The sequence below is a fragment of the Papio anubis genome, chromosome 19, assembly GCF_008728515.1.
Source record: "Papio anubis isolate 15944 chromosome 19, Panubis1.0, whole genome shotgun sequence".
NCBI lineage: Eukaryota > Metazoa > Chordata > Mammalia > Primates > Cercopithecidae > Papio > Papio anubis.
The window spans coordinates 8,576,234-8,595,384 of record NC_044994.1 but is presented as its reverse complement, the minus strand read 5'-3'; the positions used below and the strand labels follow the sequence as shown (position 1 = coordinate 8,595,384).

Sequence of the window (19,151 nt, the reverse complement as noted above, 5' to 3'; positions counted from 1 at the left end):
TGCTGAGCCGATGCTGGCAGTGCCTCTGCAGAGGAAGAATCAAGCCCTTCAGAATCTACAGTGCTGGGTAATTGGGTGCTGCACCTCATTATGGTCACTACCAGGATGATATCTTCTTAGGGATTTCCTTTAGGGAAAGCAATCAATTTAGCAAAGTCTGAAAGGCAGGCATCTTTATCTGGTTGCTGTCATCCCAGACATCAGAAACATCCATGAAGTTGTGTTCTAGGGTATTATGAAAATTACTCCAAGGCATGTCCAAAAAATGGCTCACACTCTATTCTGGGATCTCTTCACTCTGTTATTTCAGTCCCTGACTAAAATGTAAGTGGTGTATGATAGCAACACTGTACTCCAAAAAAAAAAAGAAAGAAAAGGAGAATTTCTCAAGATGTAGGTAAAGAAAGCAATTTAAATGACAGTTCTTTTTCCTTCTCCTCACCTTTGCCCATGCAACTTTGTCCTTGTTCATCTAAATTCTAACAGATTGGACCTAACATAAAAGGAACTCTGAAATCAGTGACAAATGTGAGTGACTTAGACATGTGAAGGATGCCTTTAAGTGTTATTTGGCTCAAAAATAACTTCGGTAAGTTTTACAGCTTTCCTGGAAAGCAATGAAAAAAATCACCTGAGGCGCAGTGTATTCACAACAAGAATGGGAACTTTGCATCTAAAATATATAGTCTTGAGAATTGGGAAAGTATTCAAAATGATATAATGTAACAAAGACCAGGGTTGGATCTCAGAGAATGTTTCAATGTTAAATTCATAAAATCATTGTTAAACCCATGTATTTAGTTGTGAGAAAGAAAGGCAAATTCTATCCAGAAAACAAAATGTTCCTTAAATATCAATTTTAGAATTAGGTTATTTAGTCTGTCAAAGACTGGCTGATTAAAAAAAAAAAAGAATTAGGTTTTTTGGAAGTCAATCTTAAATATGGAAAGCAACCATGTATGATACAAACTAAGTACTGTTCCATAAACAGAGGTGATTTTGCTCTCCAGGTTACATTTGACAATGCTCATAGCAATTTGGGGGCAGGTGCTCCTGGATTCTAGTAGGTGGAGGCCAGAGACATTGCTAAACATCTTATAATGCACAGGACAGACCTCACAGAAAAAAAGTTGTCTGGCCTTAGAGGTCAAAAGTGGCAAGGCTGAAAAACCTTGACTTTCAGAATGCACTGCCAAAATGTGATGACAAAGATATTACATTTTTATAAAAGCCAAATCTCTAGAAGAAAGGCATTTCAACAAGCAAGAGAAATGATTTACAATTTGGAAAGGCTTTTCATTTTAGCACTATAATCAGATTCATTCATTGGATTTAAAATATATAGCCTATGATAGTCTAAGAAGACTTACAGATTCCACATGTATTGTAAAAAGGAGAAACCACAGTGGGAAATACGACACCTTGACTGTGTGGACCCACCCCTACTCATAAGTACTTAAATCATCCCTATGTATCAATAGGCTGGTGGAAAATTACAAGTTTGAAAACTCAGAGGAAGAAGCACATTATATATGAAGCTTTGGTCTGTTAAACGTTATGCTAAGTAGAAGATGCTACCTCCATCTTCACAGGGCTCATGTTGTGGTTTAGAGAATAAGACATACACATGTACACATATTTACTTGTTAATTTATTAAATGAATGTTTATTGCCTGCCTACTGTGCTTAGTGGTGCGTCAGACCCAGGGACACCAGTGAGCACACCGTGACTGTTCGCCCTGTGTGATGGGATGAAACAGAACCAAGATGAGGAGACTGTCTGCAGAGTTCTTACAATGTAAGTTACTACTGCAAATGTGGGGACATGATTCAGAGAACCTAAACATAACCTGGAAGTCAGTGAAGGCCTCTCTGAGAGGCGACTTAAAAGATGGGGAGAATTATCCAGATAATGAATCAGAGTAGAGAGAAGAGGGGAGAAAAGTGGTTCAAACAAAATATCATTAGTGTCCTTTTCCTCTTGTGCAGTTTAAGATTCAATAAAAAAACAAGCATACATAATGAGAAGAGGAAATTTTCCTTACTACCTCCTGATTCCCTTAGTACTATTCTTCCAGGTCCCTGTACTAATTATTGGACTTCTGCTTCTGAAAACCATTGACGGAGCATGTTTTAAAAGCTCTAGGATATTCATTGAATTGGTCTTTCTCCGGCTTCCCTCCATTTGCTCTGGAACCTGGAGATGACTATATAACTGAAAGAAGAAACTATTTATTCATCTTAAGAATAGTTAACGGTGCCCTACTTAATAAATGGTGCTGGGAAAATTGGCTAGCCATAAGTAGAAAGCTGAAAGTGGATCCTTTCCTTACTCCTTATACGAAAATTAATTCAAGATGGATTAGAGACTTAAATGTTAGACCTAATACCATAAAAACCCTAGAAGAAAACCTAGGTAATACCATTCAGGACATAGGCATGGGCAAGGACTTCATATCTAAAACACCAAAAGCAACGGCAGCAAAAGCCAAAATTGACAAATGGGATCTAATTAAACTAAAGAGCTTCTGCATAGCAAAAGAAATTACCATCAGAGTGAACAGACAACCTACAGAATGGGAGAAAATTTTTGCAATCTACTCATCTGACAAAGGGCTAATATCTAGAACCTACAAAGAACTCAAACAAATGTACAAGAAAAAAACAACCCCATCAAAAAGTGGGCAAAGGATATGAACAGACATTTCTCAAAAGAAGACATGCATACAGCTAATAGACACATGAAAAAATGCTCATCATCACTGGCCATCAGAGAAATGAAAATCAAAACCACAATGAGATACCATCTCACACCAGTTAGAATGGCAATCATTCAAAAGTCAGGAAACAACAGGTGCTGGAGAGGATGTGGAGAAATAGGAACACTTTTACACTGTTGGTGGGATTGTAAACTAGTTCAACCATTATGGAAAACAGTATGGCGATTCCTCAAGGATCTAGAACTAGAAGTACCATATGACCCAGCCATCCCATTACTGGGTGTATACCCAAAGGATTATAAATCATGCTGCTATAAAGACACATGCACACGTATGTTCATTGCGACACTATTCACAATAGCAAAGACTTGGAATCAACCCAAAAGTCCATTAGTGACAGACTGGATTAAGAAAATGTGGCACATATACACCATGGAATACTATGCAGCCATAAAAAAGGATGAGTTAATGTCCTTTGTAGGGACATGGATGCAGCTGGAAACCATCATTCTCAGCAAACCATCGCAAAGAACAGAAAACCAAACACCGCATGTTCTCACCATAGGTGGGAACTGAATAATGAGATCAATTGACCCTCGAAGGGAACATCACACCGGGCCTATCATGGGGAGGGGAGGGGGGAGGGATTGCATTGGGAGTTATACCCGGGATGTAAAATGACTCCAGCTGATGGGTGCTGACGAAAGCTGGCGGCAGCACACCAACATGGCACAAGTATACATATGTAACAAACCTGTAATGCTATGCACATGTACCCTAGAACTTAAAGTATAATAATAATAATAATAATAAATACAAAAAAAAGAATCGTTAACGGTGATTCTGTGCTCCAGGAAGGAACGTGCTGCTGAGAGTGCCAGTCTGCGAGGTTTTTGCTTTCATGTCTGGATGGAGGAGACGTCTAGAGTCGCTGATGTGTATTCAAGGTCAGCATAGTGTATGGAAGAACAGCAGTTGTCATGCTGATGGCATTTTATTAGTAGGTAAAGATGAGAAAATTTACTAAGCCCCAATAATGCCAAGAAGGAAGAATTTTGATGAGGAGGTTGATAAATAACATATTTTGTAAGCAGGTTTGGTCTTTTAGCGTAACCTGGGCTCGTGCTCTTGTTTGGTATAACGTAAAGATGATTTGGTAAATTCAATTAGCATCTTATTCCTACTCAATACCGTTAGCGCTGTGAATCATCTAAATAGAATGTTTCCCCAGTGATAACTCGCACTGAACCTCCAAGATAATACTGTTAGTGTTTTGATAAGTAATAGCTAAAGAGGATTTTTGTTGGATGCACACATATACACACACACACACACACACACACACAAACCTGCAAGTGAAAATATCTCTACTCTTCTCCTAGATGACTGACCATCACTAGAGCTAACTGACATAATCAGTGCCTGAAGATTTAAGTGGAACTGATGGAACCATGTGCCAGGATGTACAGGCTCCCTAGGAAGGACTCTTGACGAGAGGTACATCTTACCAGTTAAGATATTATCATTTCCATTCACAAAATGGCAAAACACAGGAAGATGTTTTCATTCATATTTTGTGGAAGGTACAGGTGATCATGAGTATGAACCCCCCAGGGAGCAAGTCAATGTGGAAGAAACCTGAAGTGAGTCCCATAACCTCTGTGACCAAGGTAGGGTTAAGAAAATTGTGTTACTTAATTGTCCGAATTTTAAAATATAACGGGTTGTTCTTTTACATAACATCAGGATTAATTAACTCATGTTTTTTGGCCCCATTTGATAATACCTGAAATTTAGATGAGGAACAGTTATTTTATACTAATGTTTAATACTAACTCTTTAGATAAATAAAGACCTTTCAGTTTGAATAAGGGAAAGAGAAAATATATTTCTTTCACATTCAGTAAAAACAGACAAAACATAGCGGAGCGGGCAAAATGCACAGATTTTTTTTTTTAAGGCAAGTTTACTAATATTACTAAGTTTATTTTGTTAGGAATAGATACACACAGTACTGCAAGTAGTTTATTGCCATGCATTTTTTTCTTTGGTGGATTAAAAATACTAAAAGTATCTTTATAAACATGGATGAAAAATAATATTCCAAAGGAAAGTCATGTCTAATGGACTAGTTTCTATGCATTAAAATATATCTGCATCACAGCTTTCACCTCAGCCAGAATAAAGTAGCATGGATCAGATTTACTCTCCCACTTGAAAGAAATTTTAAAACACACAAAATATATGAAATAACAATGTTTAAGATACTGGGTATCAAGTAATTCAAGAGACAATAATTCCTAAAAGATGAAAAACGAAGAGTGAGTTTTGCAATTACCCAAACTTCTACCTTAAGAGATTTTGCAGGCCACAGTGTAGGGTGGCGAAACCCAAGTGGAGCCCAGTGGACTCCCTGAAGAGAAAGAACTGAGTCTGGGTGGACTTGCAGCTAGGCTTATTAATGTAGTGTGGAGTTTATAATTTATGTAAAATGTAAAGCACATGACAATAGCACGAATATCCAGAGGCGAGAAACAGGAGAAAAAAATGTATAAATTTATGAGAATTAAGAATGTATAAGGCTCTTGTACAGTACATGAGATGTTAAAATATCACTTGAAGAAACGCTGTGGTAAGTTAAAGATGTGTGTACTATAAACTCTAAAGCAACCACTAAAACAATAAAACAGCAAACAATAGCTTATAAGCCAACAAAGGATATAAAATGAAATCACAAAAAAATGTGGTTAATCCAAATGAATTTTTTTTTAAAAGAGGAGACTATAGAAAACACAGACAATGCAGGACAAACAGAAAGCAATAGCAGGGTGATAAATATAAACCACACTAAATGATAATCATATTAAATGTAAATGATCTAAACACCCCAATTAGAAGACAGATGGTCAGATTGGATTAAAAATGCAAGGCCCAACTATATGCTGCCTATAAGAAACTTACTTTGAGCATATAGGCATGAACGATTAAAAGTAAACGGCTAGAAAAATATAAACCACATTTAAACTAATCAAAAGATAGCTGGAGTGGCTATAAAAATATCAGATAAAATAAATTTCAGAACCAAGAATATTATTGGGGATCCGGGTGAGGGAGTTATTTCATAATGATAAAAGGCTCAATCATAACATAACAATCCTAAATGTTTATTGCCTAATAGCATACCCATTAGAGCTAAAATTAAAAAGATTGCATACCATGAAAATGCACAGATTTTTATTCAGAAAAGCAGAACACAAAACACCCCAAACATTCAGACTCCTCTATACAGTGCAAGTTGAATTAAGAATTTATTGAATAACTCTAAAATGCCACCACAAATAGTATTCTGTGTGAAGTCCAAAACAATCCTGTGAAATCATTGCTGGTTTTTACACGTGTATTCTTTCAGTAGATTAGGACACTTCAGGAGTCAGAGATTTTACACGGGATGACAAAGCGAATAAGTAGTGAACCTATCCAGATAATTTGAGATAGAAAGCATCAGTTATTTGTCCATGTGGCATTGCTCATAGGTACTGTGAAGCATAAAGGAATTGTCCATCTTTTGTATACTTAAAAGACTTATGTAGACGAAATAAATGTTACAAATTTCTACAAAAAAATGTCAATATGGAGCCCAGTGGAAGTGCGAAAGGAATAGTCATCATTTATCTGAGTGAAGGGAAGGAGACAGGAGCAAAAGTTCATAGGGATGTAAAGTTCCAAAAGATGAGATGTTCACTCTGCAGGCCTGAGCATATGCTGTCACAGGGGCAGATGGAACAGGTGAGTGAAAGCTCAGCAGTTAAGAGCAGCCTGGAAGAATGGCAAGTTTAAGGGTTTCAGTGCACCCAAGTGTTCATATGGAGCAGGGAAGAAGCAGGGCTGGAGTAGCAGGGGAAGGTGATAAAAGATGAGACTAGAAAAGCAAGGGAAAAGTTAGGAACGGCTTTTGAGCCTTTGCTAAAACTTTAGGTTATAAGTTTTCAGCACCGAGAACCATGAGAAATGTTAAGCATGTTTAAAATGTTCTTTCTAACAGTTCTCTCTTTTTAAAGGAGATAGGGTAGTGAGAGCAAGACTAGGGGGCTGAAAGAACAATTGAGAGGTGTTCACTTTTCCAGACATTATAATGATCTTGGGCAGAACCTAGGATTGCTTTTTTCATTTTTCACACACTGTTGCATATAAATCTGCAGCGTTATTAGCATCACAGCTTACATCAGCTAGAATAAAGTAGCATGGATCAGATTTACTCTCCCACTTGAAAGAAATTTTAAAACACACAAAATATATGAAATAACAATGTTTAAGATAATTGCATCAAGTAATTCAAGAGACAATAATTCCTAAAAGATGAAAAACGAAGAGTGAGTTTTGGTAATGTTCAAACTTCTACCTTAAGATTTTGCACACAGTGTAGGGTGGCGGAACTCAAAGTGGAGCCCAGTGGACTCCTTCTGAAGAGAAAGAACTGAGTCTGGGTGGACTGCAGCCAGGGGCTTATTTAATTGTGAAGTGTGAGCTGAGACCTGATGTAAAAATTAAAGCTAAGCACGGACAATAGCAATGAATATCCAGGAGGCGGAGAAACAGGAGGAAAAAAAATGTATAAATTTATGAGAATTAAGAATGCATAAGGCTCTTTGTACAGCAGAGATGTTAAAATACTACTGAAGAAACGCTGTGGTGTTAAAGATGTGTGTAATTATAAACTCTAAAGCAAACTACTAAAAACAATAAAACAGCAAACAATAGCTTATAAGCCAACAAAGGATATAAAATGAAATCACAAAATGTGGTTAATCCAAATGAATTTTTTTTAAAAGAGGAGACTTATAGAAAACACAGACAATGCAGGACAAACAGAAAGCAATAGCAGGGTGATAAATATAAACTACACTAAATGATAATCATATTAAATGTAAATGATCTAAACACCCCAATTAGAAGACAGATGGTCAGATTGATTAAAATGCAGTCTAACTATATGCTGCCTATAAGAACTTACTTTGAGCATAGGCTGAACGACAGCAAACGGCTAGAAAAATATAAACCACATTTAAATCCAATCAAAAGATAGCTGGAGTGGCTATAAAATATCAGATAAAATAAATTAGAACCAAGAATATTATTGGGGATCCGGTGAGGAGTTATTTCATAATGATAAAGGCTCAATCATAACATAGCCGAACTTGAATGTTTATCAGTTCTAGCATGTAAATTCCATTAGAGCTAAAAGGATGTACACCATGAAAAATGCACAGATTTTTATTCAGTAAAAGCAGAACACAAAACACCCCAAACATTCAGACTCCTCTATACAGTGCAAGCGAATTAAGAATCTATTGAATAACTCTAAATGCCACCACAAATAGTATTCTGTGTGAAGTCCAAAACAATCCTGTGAAATCATTGCTGGTTTTACACGTGTATTCTTTCAGTAGATTAGGACACTTCAGAGTCAGAGATTTTACACGGGATGACAAAGCCACAGAAACCATCCAGATAATTTGAGACAGTTATTTGTCTGCGGCATTGCTCATAGGTACTGTGAAGCATAAAGGAATTGTCCATCTTTTGTATACTTAAAAGACTTATGTAGACGAAATAAATGTTATAAATTTCTACAAAAAATGTCAATATGGAGCCCAGTGGATAAAGGAATAGTCATCATTTATCTGATGGAAGGGAAGAGATAAAAGTTCATAGGGATGTAAAGTTCCAAGATGAGATGTTCACCTGCGGCGGCCTGAGCATTAAGGCGTCACAGGGGCAGACAACAGGCGTGAGGAAAGCTCAGCAGTTAAGATACCGGGAAGAACAAGTTTAAGGGCTCTAGCACCCAAGGTTCATATGGAGCAGGGAAGAAGCAGGCTGGAGTAGCAGGGGAAGATAAAGATGAGACTAGAAAAGCAAGGGAAAAGTTAGAATGGCTTTTTGAGCCTTTGCTAAACTTTAGGTTATAAGTTTTCAGCACTGAGAACCATGAGAAATGTTAAGCATGCTTTAAAATGTTCTTTTTCTAACAGTTCTTCTCTTTTAGTGCTGAGATAGGGTAGTGAGAGCTAAAGCGACCACCAGGGGGCTGAAAGAACAATGAGAGGTGTTCACTTTTCCAGACATTATAATGATCTTGGGCAGAACCTAGGATTGCTTTTTTCATTTTCATAACACTGTTTAATATAAATCTGCATGCTGTGTTATTAGGTAAAGCAATTTAGCAATATGTAGCTGGTGTGATAAAATTGTTCCCACTGAGCAAATGATTTGTTTTATTTTCAAAAGAGAAGTAACATATTCGATAGCTCAGAATCCCTTAAAACTAGTATGAATAGAATTATGGGAAATTTCTAAAAATAACTCTAGTGACTATTAAATGTGTGCAAAGAAATGTCTTTAACAACCAATAATTTAGGAAATGAATTTAAAACAATGGGGAGTGTTCCATTAGAGGGCTACCATTTGAAAAAAAAAAATGCAGTAATTGGCAAGACAAAGTGACATCTCCAAATGCTTTTGGTGAGACTGAGTCAAAATTTGGTAATTTGATTCAAATGTTCTGGAAAGAAATTGGATAATAGCTATAAAAAGTTAAAAATTTTCACATTCTTTAATTCAATAATTCAGCCTCTGGGAATGATACAAATAACAACAAGGTGGCCTAAGCCTGAAATGAGTTAAGATTGTTAAGCACTCCTTAAAACATATACAATGGCCAGGAAAGGTGTCTCAGCCTGTAATCCCAGCATCTCTTTAGAGGCCATGTGGTGGGATCACAAGGTCAGGAGGTTGAGACCAGCCTGACCACTATGGTGAAACCCTCCTCTACTAAAAATACAAAAGTTACCCGGGCGTGGTGGTAAGTGCCTGTAGTCCCAGCTACTTGGGAAGCTGAGGCAGAAGAATTCCTTGAACCCAGGAGGCGGAGGCTGCAGTGAGCCGAGACCCGCCACTCCTCACTCCAGCCTGGATGACAAAGCGAGATTTCGTCTCAAAAAAAAAAAAAAGAATACATATATATACACACACACATATATATAAATAGCCGTATGAAAAGCTTTATATTTACTTAAATCTCTTTATGTGCCTTGTCAACAAATATTCACTTAGTATTATGTGTGTGTATATGTATATATACATATAGGGGATGGTGAAATAGAAGAATCTGATAAATAGGCCCAATACTCAGAAGGTGGTTCACAGGAACAATGATTTTCTCCTTATGTAGATAAAATTTCTTGGCTAGTCTCTTAAAGCTGCCTTCAGAAGAATAGATGAAACGTCTGTCTGGGCATGGTGATGACTCCAGTCTTTTCTCTTGTGGTTCACCATTCGTGTTTGTTTCATGAGATCTTGAGAAAGAGGGTCTTAGGGCAGCTGCATTTCTTTTGGAAAGAAGCTTTCTTAGTGATATAAGGCTTGGGGGAGGAACAAGACAAGGTTAGGAACTTTGATTCTGAGGCAGCTTCTAAGGCCTCTCTCAGCAGGTCAAAGTGCCAGTCTGTGTAGTATTGCTTTCTTTCTGAGCCCTGAAAGTACTCTAACAATTTCACAGTAATGCCAAAATTCCTTCAGCCCCATAGTAATTTCAAAAACAACACATATGTTTATTTTGGGGAGGGATATACGCGCACACACACACACACACATATATGTGTATATATATATACACACACATACACACACACATATAGTGGGATATATATATATATTTTGTAAGATCGTGGAACAAACAACTTAATACATTAGACTACAGTTCAAGATATTTTTTCACAGTTATTGGCAAATCTCTTTGCAAATAGATGTGTTCCATTTGTGGCACATGAACAACAACATGTGAACTGTATCGAGTCAGTGTGGATTAAGTGGTTGTGAGGAAATGAGTCCCATCTGTTAAAGCGGAATATCTGAGAAGTCATTCATCACACTCGTTCTGCATTCAGTTGATGTGGACATAATGGAACTAAATTACAGAGATGATATTATGGAATCAAACACTTAAGTGCTTATGCATCAGACTACCTAACAAGCTACTAAATGACAGGCTGCCTGAATTCAGAATTCAATAGCAAAGAAAAAAATTTAAAGGCCAATAAAGTTTTTGGTTCTTTAGTTACAGTTTCATTCCCAAAATACTTACTGACAATAAGCAATTCACATCCTGACGTTGAAGGTTCTGGAGTAATAGTGGTAATAATGAAAAACGGAGGCTAAAACTGGAAACTTGATGTCACTGCTCAAGCCAATAATAATCTTGCTGGATTTAATAAATATATTCTGTCTTTATTAAAATTGTATTGGTGCTAGGATGCTGGGACAATTTAGCTGAAATTCAGTTCTCTTCAACAAATGGTGCCAAAATAATTGAGTATCCACATGTGAAAAAATCAAGTTGAACTCCTACTCAAGACAATAAACAAAATTGACTCAAATTGAATCAAAGTTTAGAAGAAAATCTTACCCTTAGAAGTAAATCCTCATAATCTTGAGTTAGGAAAAGGCTTCTTAGAAATAACATCAAAGCACAAGTGCCAAAAAAAAAAAAAAATAGGTAAATTGGACTTCATCAAAATTAAGATCTTTTGTGATTTAAAGAATACCATCAAGAAAGTGAAAAGACAAAATGGAATGAAGAGAAATATTTACAAATTATATATCTGATAAGTGACTCGTACCCAGAAGATATAAAAAGCTATTATCAGAATAATAATTAAAAATGGGAAAATGATCTGAATAGATACTTCTCCAAAAAAAGATACTTCTCCAAAAAAAGATACAAAAATGGCCAAGAAACACATGAAAAGATAGTCAAAATCATTGTCTGAAAAAGAAATGCAAATCTAAACTGAAATGGGTACCAATTCACACCTACTACAATGGGTGAAATTTTAAAAAGTCAAATAAAAACAAGTTTTAGCAAAGATATGAAAAATATGGAACCTTTAGACATTGATGATGAGAATGTAGTATGGCACAGATTCTGTGGAACAGTTTAGTGATTTCCCAATGAGTTCAACAGAGTTACCACATGACCCATCAATTCCACTCCTAGATGTATACTCAAGAGAAATGAAAACATACTTTCACACAAAAATTTGTACACGAGTATTCACACCAGCATCATTCATAATAAAAACAACTTGGATGTTCATGAATGAATGAATGAACAAGTAGTAGCATATACATACAATGGAATATTATTTGGCCAGTAAAATAAATAAATTACTAATATGTACTATAACATGGATGAACTTTGAAAATATGCTGAGTGAAAGAAGCCAGTCACTAAAGACCACAATTATGATTCAGTTTATATGCTATGTCCAAAAGTCACATATCTACATAGAGAGAGGCATATTAACAATTATCCAGAGCTGAAGAGGAGATAGAGGAAATGGGGAGTGACTGCTCAGTTACTTTTAGGGTGATTAAAGTATTCTAAAATTAGATTGTGTTACTTGTTGCACCACTATAAATAAATTAAAAATAATTTATACATTTTAAATAACTGAATTGTATGGTATGTGAATTATCTCAATAAAACTGTTATATTGATTATACGATATTCATGCTACAAATTTTATTTGGGAGTTCCCTTTGAAATTGGAGGTAAAGAAGGGGAAATTAGGCTTTGAAGTTTGCAATTTAGGGAAAATCCACAAGCTCCGTTCCACCTGCGTGGCTTTTATTTCATTGAACTTGACAATTAATTAACTGGCTGCACCTCTTTTAAGGCATTCATTCATTCACTTATTCATTCATTCATGGTTACTATTGTATGCTAGGCACTGAGGATATCAACATAAAAAGCAAAATACTTGCTCTCAAGTTCACCAAATAGTAGAGTGGGGTAGGAGTTAAGTACAATAAGTGATAGAAATATGGAGCACAGTGCAGAGTGATAGAAATGTGAGAGCACAGTGCAGAGTGAACCTAGCTCTGCTCATGTGTGTGTACTTGAGAGTCAGGCATAAAGAGAAACGAGATCAAAGGAACTTCCTTGAAGAGTGAATTGGAGTTTATTAAGTGGACAAGGGAGGATATACTCAACAGAAAGTAAATGACGCAGGACAGGGAAGAGTCAAGGAAGATTTTTCTTCCTTCAGTATATATTAACTTCATGAACTGCTGATCTCATTGATTTTTAGACAGGATCAAGCAGGCTGGGCATGGTGGCTCATGCCTGTAATCCTAGCAATTTGGGAGGCCAAGGCAGAAGGATTCCTTGAGCCTAGGAGTTTGAGATCAGCCTGTGCAACACAGTGTGACCCTGTCTCTAAAAAGGTAAAAAATAATTAATTAATTAAAAAAGAAAGGATCAAGCAGTATAATTAAGAACAAAGTGTGATTTTACTAGCCATGTTCACAAAACCTACTTTTGGTCAATAATTGGAAGTGTTTACCTTTTGCCCTACACTTACTGACAAGGTTTGTCCTCCATTGAGGTATCTCTTTAGTTGATTTCTAGATCCATAAGTTTTATGGAGAATGTCTTTGGGGCAGTAGAGCAATCTCAGTTGAAATCCCTTCCCTGTTATTTAATAGTTTTTGCTCTGTGCAGTCCTTTGTTTCCTGCACATTATATGAAAACTATGATAATATCTAATTGACGTGGTTCTGTAAAGATGAAAGGAGATAGAGCATATAGAGTACGTAAGCATACTTGGTATATCATAAACTGTTAATACATTATCACTAGTATTGTTCAATATTTTATAATTTCAGTTTCCTATATTGAATAAATGAAAATGTTTTAATTTACACAAAATATTTTAATCTCATAGCTTTTACACCTTAGTGGGTAAGACCTAGATTGTTCAAAAAATATTGTTTGCTTACATATGTAATCATGACATAGAGACACAAAATTGGACCTCCAATACCATTAAATTGCTGGAACTCAGATGCATGGCAACAACAGAGATGAAAACCAAGTGGGCAAGGGAGTAAAGTTATATATGAATAAGAGGACAGGGCAAAAGGCTGCCTTGAAAACAGGCAGACAGTCTAGCGAAGGTGGAAAGCTTGTGGGACTCAGAGGCCAACACAGCAGCAGATATAGTTGTCAGACAGCAGTGAGGAGCCAGGAAGTTAGCAGGGACTAAAGCATATTAGCTGGCATTTATTTCCTAATCCAGTATAGAACAGAGATATCTCTTTCGGGTTTGTCCCATTGAGGAAGATGGAGTGTTGTCACTACTTTTCCATATTGCTTACCAGACTGGCCCTCTGTTTGATTTGTAGGTTGAATGGATTTCATTTGTACAAATGAAATAGAACACATATGGATATTTGTGTGTATATACATGCACAAGCACACACACATTGATATACACATACATATATACACATGTGACATTTCCACCTATATACATTGTAAATTTCTTCCAGAAAGAGTTAAATAACCTAAATGCCATTTCTTTCCTGTGCGACTGCTTTTACTGAGCTTACTCCTACATGCATCTCTCTGTAGCATTTGTGGAAAAATTGCCAGTTTCTTTCTTGTTTCTTGGATGTTGTATTTTGCTGAATGCTGAAATATCTATACTAAAAGTGCAGAATAGAAAAATGTCAGTTCCTAACACTTGACATTCATCACGCTTTATATGACTTTTCAAAAATCTACTCCATGGAGAGAGGTAAAGTGCCTTTTTAAAAAAAAAAATCCGGATATACAGAGTAGAAGTCACCATAATTACTGCCGGTACAATTTCCTGCCTCTCCAAAGGATGATCTTTCTTTATACACCCTCCTTTGTCCAGTGGCTTTCTTTCTATAATAAATAGAATGGTCATTCAATCTCCTGCTACTGAATAAAGGTCATTATGTCCTCAAAGTATGATTTTTTCAGAACTATTTTTAAATTTGCTCCTGAAAAGGAAAATTCACTAATCATTTATTTTATTATTATTATTGTAAATACTATGCCTTTGGTATGCCATTTTAAAAATGAACAAACTGTAGATATGCAGGGTAAGGGTTCCATTGAACTTAATGCCATCCTGACTTATTTATAATTGCTACCCAGTGAATTTAGACTAAAAATTATAAGACTCATTATGAGACAGAGATAAATATTATAAAAGTAAAAAATAAGTTTTGGGTGCACTCACTTATGTCCACTTTTCTTTCCTGCACAGAGTAATCTTTGACTGTAACTCTTTTTATGATCATGTTTAATATGATTTTCTTTTAAAAATCTTTTGCACCCACCTCTTCCATTATGATCATATGCAACATAGTCTCACATATATATCTGACACAACAAAATTAATGAATTGTTTTATTCTCATTGCCAAAACAAATCAGCAGCCAGGGCGATTTTACAAAATTGAATCAAAGCTTGTATTTTTCACAAGAAAATCTTGGTGTGTGAAGTTCTAGCAATACTGGGTCCCATTGGGCTATTCCTCAGCTGCATTTCACTTTTAATTACAGGTTGAGCACCCCTAATCTGAAAATCTCAAAATCCAAAGCATTCTGAGTGTCAACATAACACAGGTAAAAAATTTTCACACGTAAGTAATTAACACAAACTTTGTTTCACACACAGAATTATTAAAAATTGTATATAACGTTACTTACTGGTTACGTGTATATGGAATATATGAAACATAAATGAAATTCATGTTTAGACTTGGGTCCCATCCCCAAAATATCTCATTATGTATATGCAAATATTTCCAAATCCAAAAACTCCAAAATCTGAAATACTTCTGATCCCAAGTATTTCAGATAAGGAATATGCAACCTGTACTATTTTTCAAAACATGTAATTGGACTAAATTTCAAAAAATATTATTTCAGTGCTTGATAGATACCAATACTTTGGAGAATACAAAAGAAACATCCATCTTCAAAGAGTATACACTCTTCATGGGGACATAATGTAGATTTCAACCTTTATTCATAACTAACAGCCAATACTTAAAAGAATTATTTGCTATTTGATAAAAAAGCAAAAAACAAAAAAATGTCTTTAGGAAAAAATGAGAGAACAAAGCCCATTTATCCTTAAGCTAAGTTGTATGAGGCTACAATATATTAACTTCCTGTTGGCTCATATTTCTTTCTGTTAACGCTTCTACTGAAAGCCAATATAAAAAGTTCAGAGGACAGAATTGTTAATTTACTTCAAAGCATATAAACTCCTTCCAAGGGCAAGGCTACTATGGTGCCTGTGATTCAGAAGGTTACATATGAGATGAATTTGCTTAATCTTGAATGTACTTTACCTAATTGATCCAGAACTACTTTGTGAGGTATTATTTTCCCCGTGTAATAGATGAAGTGAGTCATAGAGTCATACAGTGACTTGAGCAAGAGCTCATTGTCAGTAAGTAACTCTCACAAAATCATATGGCAGAATGGTGTCTGACTCTGCCTCTGATGTACTCCACAGCCTGTGATCTTAACTGCTTTGTTTTACTTTTTTGAGACTCAGCACAAAATAATGTGCTAAAATTGGAAATTATTAAGTGTCTCATGTATTCCGTAAGCCATTCACATTTTTGGCAGTTTGTGTGGAGAGAAATTTCTTTTCACTAATGTGGAAGGGACTGACCTTGTAAAAGAGCTTCCATAGAACTGGGAATATTTGAGAGTGAAAGAGGAAGGAATAGCACACTTTCCTACTTACTTTCATGCAAGAGTTTTTCTGCTGATCATCATTAACTATCAAGTTTGAATTCTTAAATGAAGGTCTGTACAAAAATTCCTCCATGATGGAAAAGTTATGCAAGCAACTGTAGAATAAGAAATGCAGTGTTTGTCTTCAAATAAAAGCAAAACAGCTAAAATAATTATTACAATTTTCTAGCCAAAATATATTGTTGACTTTTTCCATCAGGCAAATTTGTATACGTCAATGAAAAAAACAAAATAGGTATCTCTTGGTTCACAAAGATATATTAAATATAGTGTGATTTTTTGGTCATGAATACCCTATTGCTCTATTTGTCATGACATTCCCTTGAGAAAACTACTAATGTAAAGTAGTAACTTTATATCATTTGCGCTAACACTTTAAAGGACAAGCCACTTAAATTATCTCAATATAATTGCAAGTGTTTCGTACCTTTTTAAAAATCAAATTGTTTATTAATGTAACTCTACCTAGTGTTATCACAAACTATGCTAGACTTACTAACAGATATTACATTTAAGATGCTGAAAAATACCACTAGATTATGTAAAATGTATAATTTCATTGAGAAAGAGGTTTTTGTTGATTTTCCCCATGAGTTAAGACATGTATCTTTTGTTTAACTTCCTCCTGAAAGAAGGGATCACAAAACTCTTTGATTGTTAATATTAAAAAGAAATAGCATGTGAGACTTCTGGGACAGTGAAGTAACAACCTCAGTGAATCTACTATCCCAACAAAAGTAATAAAAATAATAACAAAACTATCAACACCAATCATTTCAAAACTCTGAAAATCAGTCAAAGGCACAGAACAAATGAAGTATTTATTCAAGAAAACTACTAAACCTGATAAGAACAGTAGGCGCCTGTAGCTAAATTGGGGCTGCTCCCATCCCTTTTGCCTATATCCTTGGAGCAGTAGCACTTCATATCTAACAAAGGAGACTAATCTATTATGGAATTTTGTTAAAAATTCCATTTCCAGAGCACAGTCAATATTTTGACCAGGTTGTAGCTCCCTAGAGAATCCCTGATCTCAGGGAATTGGTCACCATTTAATCTGACTCAGAGCTCAGTACTACAGAAAAGGTCCTAGCCCAAGGCATTAATAAAAAACAATGACAGCTTACTGGACTTTTTAACAACACAGCTGCCTAAGTCTGATTTCAGAACTGACCAAAAGTTTAATAGGAAAATCTAGGTACAAGTTGATCATACGTACGTTACACATCTCTGACATGTTTATGGATATCTGGAATGCTGTACATATGAATAGGGTTCTTTGCATGCCCACAAAGAACTGGGAAATGAGTGATTCCTAGTTATTTACTTATAGCTGATCTCAAGACCCTATGCAAACAGGAAGTAAAAGTGAAGACTGACTTGTAAAATGTCAGAAATGAGGAAGTATCCTTTTACACACAAATTTCCTTGGCAAAATATTGACGACTTAGTCAAAGTATGTAAGGAAATATCCTGACTGGAAATTAGTGAACCATTAAGCAATGAAGATCCAGGGAGGAACCCTAGAATCCATGTTTAAACAATGATTTTTTTTAAAAGGAACAAATGAAGAATTCAGTTGCCACACATTGTTGCAAGAAATAGGTAATCTAAGAACAACTAAAACAAACACAAGGGAGGAGAAATCTGACTCCAAAGTTCTTACAATATACTAATATTTTTATTTTCAGCTAAAATGCTAGAACAGACGCAAAGACACAGAAAAGTATGGGTCATTCTCAGACAGCAAGAGGATTCAATAGAAAATACCTCTGAGGGGGCCCAGATGTTGGCCTTCATAAACAAAAACTTTAAATCACTATTATAAATATGTTCAAGCAAATAAAATAAACCATGCGGGAAGAATTAAAGAACATTATAACAACTGTGTCTCAACAAATAACATAAATTTAAAAATAGAAATAATTTTTTAAAAGAACCAAATAGAAATTCAAGATTTGAAAATAACTAAAACAAAAAGTTCATGAGGTGGTCTATATTTGAGATGGGAGAAGAAAGAATCAGCAAACTTGAGAATAGGTTGATAGTGTTTATACAGTCTCAAAAAAAAAAGAAAAGAAAGGCAGAACAGGGCATTAGAGACTTGTGAGACACCAGTAAGCATATCAAAATAAGCATATGGAAGTCTAAGAAGAAGAAGAGACAGAAGGGACAAAAAAAGTATTTGAATAAATAATTGCCAAAGCATTTATAAATTTTATGAAAATCATTAGTCTATACATCCAAATGGTTCAACAAACTCCAAGTAGGAGAACCTCAAAGAGTTTCACCTAGATCAATTATAGGCAAACTTTTGAAAATCAAGGATAAGGACAATGTTTTGAAATCAGCAAGAGAAAAATAACTTACTACATACCAATAAGCCTCAAAAAGATTAGTAAGCTTCTCATTAGAAAGGACAGAGGCCAGAAGGCAGAAGATTGACATTTTTAAAGAGCTGAATGAAAAACATTGTCAATCAGGAATTCTATATTCAACAATACTATCTTTCAGAACTGAAAGGGCAATAAAGACACATTTTCAGAGTGAAGAGACAGTGAATTTCTCCTCAGTAGATTTGCTCTATAAGAAATACTAAAAGTAGTATTTCAGACTGAAAAGAAAAGACTTAAATGGAGACTTATACCTAGTCAAAGAAGAAAAACAAACTTAAACGTAATCACATGAGTAAATACAAAAAATAAGTATGGCATTTTAAAATTATTTTCTTCTTCTAGTTGATTAAAGGAAAACTGCATGAAACAGTAATTACAAAAA

The 19,151-nt window shown here is 35.3% G+C and overlaps 1 long non-coding RNA gene across 1 annotated transcript; it reads left to right on the top strand.

Annotated features, from left to right (window-relative positions):
* The first annotated feature begins 3,566 nt into the window (after window positions 1–3,566).
* LOC116271452 lies at window positions 3,567–12,899 on the top strand. Its single transcript, XR_004180026.1, has 3 exons — window positions 3,567–3,720; window positions 4,103–4,217; window positions 12,872–12,899. It is a non-coding gene; the product is annotated as an uncharacterized LOC116271452 (long non-coding RNA).
* Window positions 12,900–19,151: the final 6,252 nt, after the last annotated feature.